Here is a 9,436-nt window from a genome sequence, read left to right on the forward strand (position 1 = left end):
TAGGAGCAGGGATGGCATTGAGGCTTCTCTCCTGTCCCGGGATCCCTACCATGCAGGCGTGAGGTCCTGGCATAGGTGAACATCCATGGGAAGCTGGACCCGGCCTCGGGGCTGCAGGATTCCTCCAGAAGGCATGGTTACCCCCGCTGCCGTTTCCACCCCCTCTGCCGTTTTCCCTCTGCAGGATAATGCTTAGTGTCCAGAAAAACATGGGGAATCTTCTCAGGAATTCTGTTTGCTATTTTAAGCAAGCTTCTCTGTGCCTCCTGATATCACCACTTCCTCATCCTCACCAGAATAATGCAAGGACAATGATTTTAATCCTTCACAAAATGTCAGCATTAATGGCTTTGAGTGTGCTGGAAAAGTGCCTGTCAATAACAGCGGGGTTGGTGTGACTGTGGGACTCATCCAACCTCCAAATAAACCTGCACAGCCTGAAGGTTTTGTCCCAGACATATGAGGACAGTTAATGTGGAGTTTCATGTTGTAATTCTTTTTTACCTGGTGTTTGGTAGAAAGATCATCACGATCTCTAAAACATGAATAAACAAATAGAATCTCATTAAATTAATGCCACCAGACAGCAATCTTTCTTCTTGGAGTTGGGTGTCTAGTTGCACCTTGCATAAAATACACTTGTCTTCTTCCCTCTCACACGTGGCAAACTTTTCTTTCTTCCCTATATTTTTTCAATACTGAACTTTGCAAGCTAGCCAAACTGTGTGAATGTTGAGAAGAAGTACACAGGGGCTACACACAGGAGTACACACAGATGTGGCTTCCAAAGGACTTTTATCAGCCAAGTTTGTGAGTTCAGCGTACAGTTGTGGCTGTCCTGAGCCACTGAGTGCCGCCCCTACCTTCACCAGGACCTGGCAGACTGTTTCTTCTCTGCATTCGATGGAAGCAGGTGCCCTCTCTCCGGGCATTCTTGCATCTGCAGGTTTCTATTTCATACCAGCTCTCCTGCCTTCTTTTCATTTGGAAGCCTTTCCACGTCCCCAGCCTCCCTCAACTGCTCTCTGATTCTCTTCCATGTTTTGTTTTTCCAAATAAAACAATAGCTAGATTGCAAGAGGTCATATATCATAACACATGCAGTTTCTTTACAGGTCAGTTCTACATTGGTTACATTTCTCAATCCCTGTAATTTAAGCTGATGGTTAACTTCATGACTTAATTCTTTACAATGCCTGTGAGCTTCTTGCTCAGTACGTTGGTGTGTAATGACTCAGAATTATGGCATTTGATGCATGTACACCCAGAATCCTGTTACTGGCCATTTAAATACCCAGGGGTTACTTGTGTCCCATCTCTGATCCCGGTAGCAAATGCATGTAATTCCAGAATCCAGGCTCATCAGTTGTGCATTACCCAAAGTCCCTACCTTTGGAGCAGCATCAGCGTGGAAGCAATGTAGTTCATGGATCTGGCTGCTAAAGCAGCGTGCTTCAAACTAGTATGATAACAGAGTAATTCCACTGAATAGTTAATTTGGGGGATAGAGGAATGAATAGTAATTTTAGGTATATGCCTAATTTTAGCTATATAAAGTGTAGTACACTTAATCCGTCATTAAAATCATTGTTTCACCTGTGTTCAGGATGATGTCCAGGTGGCATAGCGCTGTACCAAAAAGCTGTTTGCCAAAAAGATGCTTCCTCGTTCCCCCTGCCACACCCCTGGTCTGAAGCCAGCAGGCCACAGGTGATCTCCGTGGCCACGATCTGCGTCGTTGCCGTCCTTTGGCTCTGGACCTTGTGCCCTACGAAAACAACCCTGATAAAACCCCAGCCATCCAGTCGATCTTGCTGTCAGCGCCCATGCTTTCACTTAACTTTGTGCAAATATTGGTTCCGAGTCGTGAAGAGGAGGGGCTTGGCGCGTGGGTTTGGAGCACAGCGCTCCCAAACCAGCAGTACGAGTCTCGGCAACGTGCGCTTGCCAAAGCTTTCACATTGCTTGGTTTGCTAATCTTCCAAATTCTTTGCCTTGGGTATAATCCCACTAAATATGATTCAATTTGTCAACATAGCTACCTGATGACTAACGTGTGTTTAGCTGGTCAGCCCTTTTTTATACAGTCGCTATCAAGTGAGATGGTGAGTGACAGCAGATGTGGTTGGAAAAATACCTTATTTTTCACCCCAGATAGCTCTGAGGCTGAAACTTGCTTGCTGTTTTCCACTGCCCCAGCTCAGCAAGATTACTCTTTATAATGCAGTGCCTGTAGTTAAGGTGCATTTATAATACTCTTTCACATTGGCTGCATTTTTCATTCCCTATAATTTACATAGCTGAAGGTTAACTTCACAGCTTAATTCTGTATTATCCCTTCTAGTTTCCTGCTCAGGACAGGAATAAATCTGAGCCTGTTTCTGTCCAGCAGTGCGCGTTTGTAGCTCATCGTAGCCAGCAGGGTGTATTCACCCAAGTGCCCACGTCCCCGGTGTGTCTGGGTGGGTAATCTCGTGTGCGTGACAGCGCGTTGTGGGGGCAGAGATGACCGATGAGCGGTCTACATCTGATCTCGGCTCTCCACCATCGTCCTCCTGGGGTGAGGCAGCTCGTGGAAGGGCAGCGCTCATGCTGCGAGGTGCCACGCTCCCGGCCGAGGCCAGAAAGCCAGACCCCAGCCTGTGCAGTGAGCGAGGAGATCAGTGTGCGGCCCCAGTGCCAGCGGTGCGGCGGCCTTAGGACTTTCTCTGCCCATCCCGCCGTGCCTTCAGGGAAGGTGGTTAACGTTGCCTAAGTGTAGGGGAAGGCAGGGTGAAAAGTGCCCAGAGTTTCCCGGCCAGCTCTCACAACCTCCTTCTGGAAATCCCCTTGTCCCCAGTATTCCCCCAACACCGCCTGCACCCCTTGCGTCCCCAGCAAGGACGCTGCTCCCAGGCGATACCTGGGGGTGGTGACGGCACCGAGACAGCCCGACAGCACGGTGACCTGCAGGGAGGGGACACCACGTGGCTCCTGTCACCCCAGCACCGCCTTCCGAGCAGTGTGTGTCGTGGCTGTCCGGCTGCGAGGTGTGATTTTATTTACCTTTCCTAACGAGCCGGGGTTGTGGCTGGTGGGCCAGGTGTTGTTATCACGGGGTGAGCTGCGTGTGTCATGCTTTTACGGTCAGAGGCAAACAAAAACACTGCGGCGCAGAGCGGTGCTGCGAGCGTCTGTGAAAACAACACCAGCGATGATGACTCACGTCTCTGTAATGCCACGTTAAATTTGCTAAATGCAGCTGGCTTGTGGTGTAGCACGGGGACGGCTCAGCCTCAGCCCTGCTGCGGCCGCCCGCGCTCGGCTGGGAGCAAGAATTTACAGAATCAGAAATGACAACTGATCTGAGTAAAATCTGCGGATGTGATTGAGTGTACACTGGGAGCCGTTTGTGGAAAATGCAGCTTTTATGGTGATTTCTCACATCTGCAGCCACAGAACCTGCTCCTGCACAGCACAGAGCCTGCAGAAGCACGTGCTGCGCTGTACGGATGTGAATGGCCAAGCTTGCGCTCGGTGTTAGGAGGATCCTGCTGGGAAAACCATCAGGAAGCCCAGTTAAAGTCATGGGCAAAGCAGAAGGGCACAGATGCAGGCACACACAGCAGCAGAAGAAATGCAGAGCCATGCATTAAAGCCAACTGCAGTTACTGGGACAGAATCCACTTTTGAAAGATGTGTTTGCATCCAAACCGCGCGCCAGCAGCAGAAGGTCTCCTGGACTGCTGCTGCCATTGGCTGGTGATGAACGGAGGCAGGAAAGAGAGGAGGTAAAGAACAAAAGTGCTCAGAGAATTTGCTGAAATGCGAAGTCTCAATAATTCACCCAGATCTTGCAGAGCATCCTTGCTGGGCTGCAGGAGGGGAGCAGCGGCAAGCTTTTGCAGGGCCCTGCTCATGCCCACAGGTGGGCTGAAATCTGGGATAAACACACAGGGCAATCCATATCTGCTTTGTGCACGGGGGGTGACTTGCTGAGTGTGCAAATGTGGATTTTATTCTAGGATGTCCTTACACTTGTGCTTGTCTTTAACTCTCCCTTTCAGCTCATGACTTATTTCCTTATCATACCCCTCCGCAGCTCTTCCAGCAGCTTCCAGGATATTTCCAGCCAACAAAGGTTCTTGACCTTTCTCACTTTCTTGCCCTGCAGTCCTTCTTCCTCTTCTTCACCCAGAGAGACACAAAGCCCTTCAGGAAGTTCAGGTTATTGCCCAACATGTCATCAGGACTAAGGGCATCACCTCGAATCTGTTGCACAGATCCTTTGACAAAGGAAGTGCAAAAGAGAAAGGGGAAGCACATAATTTGGGCTGCTTTTCCTGCAGAGAAACCAAATGACTTCAGCACTGTTTGCCTCCTGCCTTTCTTAGGTTCCTTTGCAAAGTCACGCATGAAAAAATATTGCTGCTGTTGAGTTTGTCAGATGGCGGCACTCGGGGCCCAGCTGGTGGAGCTGGGCAAGCAGCCCAGGAGATGGATTATCCCGTAGGAGCCACCAATGGGACCTGATTCTGCCCTCATCCAACCCCATCAATGCTTCAGGAGGTGTCATTCGTCTTTGGGAGGTGTTGTGAGGCTGAGATCACCTTCACGGGGCTTTGGGGGAGGTAACGTGTGTTGGCCTGGAGCAACGACCGCTGCTCTCCAGCTTGGGCTGCGGGCAGGCAGAGCAACAGCAGCGTCCACCTCTGCTCCTCCAAGCTTGGATCATTGCACTGATTCGGAGTGACCCCTGCCTCAGCTGCGAAGGAGAGAACCTGTAGGAAAGCTCATGCTGAGCTCTGCCACAAGGCTCTGGTGTCCACACAGAGCTGGGCGAGCAGTGGGGGCCAGCCCTGACCTTTACTGTAGCAAGGGCGCCTCCGCTGCCCCCCTCCCTGTCCCTCTGCAGGGGCTTTTCCCGTGCAATTCAGGTTGTTCCACGGAGCAGGCTCAGGGGCTGCCTGCTAAATCAGACAATTAAATCCTTGAGTCCGGGTTTTAGTGTTTCCATGTGCCTCGAGTATCTTAATCCGGGCTGCTTGGGGAATTTTTATCCTGCGGATCCCTCGGTATGCCTGGAATGTTTGCTTTTCCTACTGCGTGCGTGTGTTTGAGGCACTCCTGTAAAAACAAGAACTTCCTGCCCGCCTTGTAAATCTTCTCCCTGGATCGGCAGTCGCCTTGGGTGATTAATAAATGGGCGAGCCGAACCTGGCGCCCGCAGGGAGCACGACAGACGGACCACGAGGCTGGCCTCCCTCCAGAGCCCGCCCAGGGGACGCGCGTGGTGACACCGTTTTTCGGTAAGAGCCTGGGAGAGGAAGAAAGAAACGGAAATTCCAGCGAGCTAAGGAAATGCACCAGCGGGCCAGGGCTTCAGAGGCGTTTTCTATTGTATCATCGAGCACGCAGCTGAAGCACGCGGCTCCACTGGAAGGTCGCTCTGCCGACATCGGAGCTCGGTGTTGGCACCCCTCTTTCCTGGAGCTGGCCGTGGGACTCCTGCATCGCTGCTGCACTGTGCTGGAGCTCAAGGCGTTGAGTGTCTTCTAGGGCCTGGTGTGCTCAGGGCCAATTGTAGCTGAGTTCGGTATCGCTCTCGCTCTTTTCCTTCTTATTTCCCTACTTCTCCTCTTGCATCCTCTTCTACCCACACTTCTCCCAGCAGCTGGCCAGAGGGCTGCTCTTTCAGGGTGTTTCTCTAAACGACCCTTCCTCTCCCTCACCGTCATTTTCAGGTCATGTCCTTCCCACTCATTCATTGTCACCCGCACGGTCCCCAAGTGCTTCCTGACGTCCAGAGGGAACCCCCTCTGCTTGGGTCTGTGCCCGGTGCCCCCTGCCCTGTCCCTGGGCACCACCGCAAGGAGCCCGGCTCCGTCCTGCCGGCAGCTCCCTGCAGGCACCCATGGGCACGGGTGGGCTCCCCCGGCCCTCCCCTGCTCCAGCCCCAGCTCCCGCAGCCTCTCCTCGCAGCAGAGGGGCTCCAGGCCCTCCAGCAGCTCGGTGGTCTCATCTGGGCTCCCTCCGGTGTGCCTGGGTCTGTCTTGTGCTGGGCGGCCAGGGCCTGGCCCCGGCACCTGGCTGTGGCCTCCCCAGTGCCGAGCAGAGGGGCAGGATGCCCTCGGCCTGCTCTCGGGGCTTTGCCTAACTTCTCGGCCTTCTTTGGGACACGGGCACGCTGCTGGCTCACAGCCACCTGGGTGCCCACCGGGACCCCCAGGGCCTGTCCTGCAGATCTGCTCTCCTGCTGGGTGCTCACAGCATGCCCTGGTGCCTCCGGTCATTCCTCCCCAAGGGCAGGACTTTGAGCTTCCCCAGCTTGAACTCCAGGAGGTTCCTGGCAGCTCCACCACAGGAGGGGCTCAAAAATTTGTGACGAGAGGGTCACGGGACATTTCACACCCTCTGTGCCTGTACACTGTATGCCTGGAGCTGCATCTCAGTAACAAGCCCTCCGGCAATCCGCTGCCTTTCAGCAGTGACAGCTTGGTGTCACCCTCCCTGTCAGCATGCCAGAGCTGGCAATAAGGCCACCGAGCCCGGTCTCCAGGGTTTCTTTTTCCCCAGGGATGCTCTGGGTGTGCATCGGTGGCACGAGTTGGGCATGGGCTGGTGCTGCTGAAAAGTGGTCCCTGGAGCATCCCTCACCTCCCCGTGCTGCATCTCCTCCTCGTGCCTCTCCCCTGACACGTCTTTGAATCAAGATACCTCCCCCTCTCCCCCAGTAGCCCTGCAGCCCCTGAAGAAATGGCAAATGTGAAGATTTTAGCTATTTAATTTTCGGTCTGGTAAGACATTATCTCTGTGACATTTAAATGGGGCAAAAAGGAAGATCCATCCATCCATCCATCCATCCACCCATCATTCCCACCCTCTATTCCATATTCTGTTCCCGCTTGGTCTTTGGGCTCTCTCAGGCCGTTAAAAAGCTGCTGCTAGCTCAAAGACCAGCCCAGCTGCCCCGAGAGGCAGCCTGTTGGAGGAGGAGGGCGGCGATGGGGGCTCTGGGAGAACAGCTGGTCTTTCTCCTTTCTGGTTTTGTTCTTTGGTATTTGCATGAAAATTTAGCAGCAGGCTGCTCTTCAGTGGCTGCTGTCTCCCTCGTCTCGCCTGCCTCCTCTTCTCAATCTTCTCCCACCTCGAGCCCTCCACAGCACGGCTGTGAAGCCAAACCTTCCCATGGGGGGTGACCTGGAGCCCATGGGGCAGGCAGAGGTGACACGAGCTGGCTCTTGTGCCACCCCATGGCCCTGCTCCGTCCTGATCCCCCCCGCCCTGCTGTCCCTCCCGCAGGCAGGAAATCGCACCCAGAGCGCCGCATTTCTCAGGAAAGAGCGAAAATGCCACAAAGGTGAGAAAGTGGCCAAATTATTGCTGGCGAGAGCAGAAAAGGACAAGTTAACATCCAGGAATGGAAATGACTCACTTCAAGAATGGGGTGGAGGGGGGGATCAAAATGCGGAGAAGGGGAAGAGAAGGACACCGGCCCCTTTGTGATGGCCACATGGCTTAGCCAAAAATTTGCACATCACTCCTCGCATTTCCTACCTCATCCATGACGCAGGGACAGGAGATGCCCGTGTGAGCACCAGCATAGTAGGAGCTGTGTCTTGGGGGATGGCTGTCTGTGGGGACATCCTTGTCAGCCCCTCCGCACCGTCACCAGCCCCGGTCCCCACGTCTCTCCAGCTGCGCCCCCACTGAGGCTGCCTGGGTTTCCCACCGGGCAGCAAGGGATGCTGCCCTTCTGCAAAGCCTTGGCACGAGGCTCGCAGGCTGGGCACTTGTTATCCCAGGAATAATTAAGGTCGTGGAGGGTCTGCACCTTGGCTCACAGCTATGTGAGCACTTTGGGTTTGCAACCTGCTGTCCCTGGGGACCTGCAGGTTCTTCTGGAATAAGATGCAGTAATGGAAAGGTTTTGGGGTGAAACGTGGGACCCTTCGAGCACCTGAGGATGCAGGGTGCCACCCGTGGTGACACGGGCTGGAGATGTCCCGAGGGGCAGGTAGGACACAAGCCCCTTGTTGTGTCCCCAGGGACATCCCTGAGGTCCCTCCACCGAGCTATTCACAAGCCATGGGTCAGCAGCCCCAACAGCTCAAGCCTGCACGGATCTTGGCACTGAGAAACAGCATGGGACTGGGGAATGGGCACTTGTGTGGTTCCTGGAGCCCCATTTTTCCTTCTCGCTTTAAAGCAGGAGCTTGGGAGAGGGGTGGGAGGGATTTTTGAGCATCCCAGGGCTTGGTGGCCAGGATGTGGCACCTGGCTGCCTGCATGCTGTCGCTGTCCCTCCAGGACCAGTTTGCTGGCTGCAAACCTCCTCCCCATCGCGCGCATCCTCCCCGGCTTGCGGGCTCGGGAGCGGCGGCTGGGAGCCGCGAAGAAAGCCGAGGTGATCTCATCCAGTGAGCATTTTCTTGGCTCATTCACCTCGCTCCAACGCCTCGCCGATAAGGCTGGGCGGTGAGGTCAGTGGCAGGGTTTGGCATCGCCGAGCTGTGTGTCACGCAGGGAGCCCACGGCCCCAGCACCTGCACTCACCTCCTCCCCGCTGCTGCCCCAGGTTTTGGGATCGGGGCTGCTGGGAACCCTGGCTGCTTCTCCCCACAGCCAAAACACTGCTGGTCTGCCTGCTTTTCCTAAAGGTGGGAAGCGTTACATAGGAGATAACGCATCAGGAATATAATCTGATGGCTAAACAGATTCGAATCCCCAGGATGGAACTCAGCAATCGCAAGCATCCTGGCTCTGACCGAGGATGTGGCACGCCACTGCCTACCCGGCATCCCTGTCTCCATCCCCGCTCCCCAGCCTTGCCAATTCAGCCTCCCTGCCCTGCAAGACTGCCAAATCTGGGTTTATGGGGCTGCCTTCGACCTTTCTGCATACTTCATCCCCTGATGAGGGGCACAGGGTCCGTGTGGGGAGCCCGGCGGGTCTGTGGGACGGGGTCGATCCCTGATGTTCAATAGCCAGCTGCTGTTCAGCCCTCACCGGGGGAAGATGGAAAGGTGGAGGCTTCTCATATCTGCAAGTGGCAGAAAGAAAAAGAGGAGCAGAGGGCTTTTCCTCTTCAGATCACTTTCCAGAGTGGTGTTATCAGCCCAGGAGGGGTTTCCTGCTGCCAAAAATAGAGCGGTGTTGAGATAGGAAGGGAAGCGGGATGACGCAGGCATAGATAAGGCTGGTGGATGAGCCAGGGGAGGCAGCTGGGGGGCTCTGGTCCTACCGGGGTCTCTGCCATGCTGGGTCCCCCCATCCCATTGGGAAGCCCTGGCAGGGTTGGGGACCTCCCCCACACCTGCAGCGTGGTCTCCACCTTGACCTGGGCTGGAAGCCTGTGTTGCCCAGCCCTCTAACCGGTCAGTGAGCCGCCGACAACAAGCCCAGCGCCTGCATCATGGGGAAAACCGTCTGCTTTTCGGGCTCTGGAGCACGCATC

General features: G+C 54.7%; 1 long non-coding RNA gene across 1 annotated transcript; it reads left to right on the forward strand.

The window, feature by feature from the left end:
* The first annotated feature begins 3,406 nt into the window (after positions 1 to 3,406).
* LOC118247242 (uncharacterized) lies at positions 3,407 to 4,982 on the forward strand. The gene is made up of 2 exons (XR_004778320.2): positions 3,407 to 3,770; positions 4,374 to 4,982. It is a non-coding gene; the product is annotated as an uncharacterized LOC118247242 (long non-coding RNA).
* The last annotated feature ends 4,454 nt before the right edge of the window (positions 4,983 to 9,436 follow it).

This window comes from Cygnus atratus, chromosome 9, assembly GCF_013377495.2.
Source record: "Cygnus atratus isolate AKBS03 ecotype Queensland, Australia chromosome 9, CAtr_DNAZoo_HiC_assembly, whole genome shotgun sequence".
NCBI classification, from domain to species: Eukaryota; Metazoa; Chordata; class Aves; order Anseriformes; family Anatidae; genus Cygnus; species Cygnus atratus.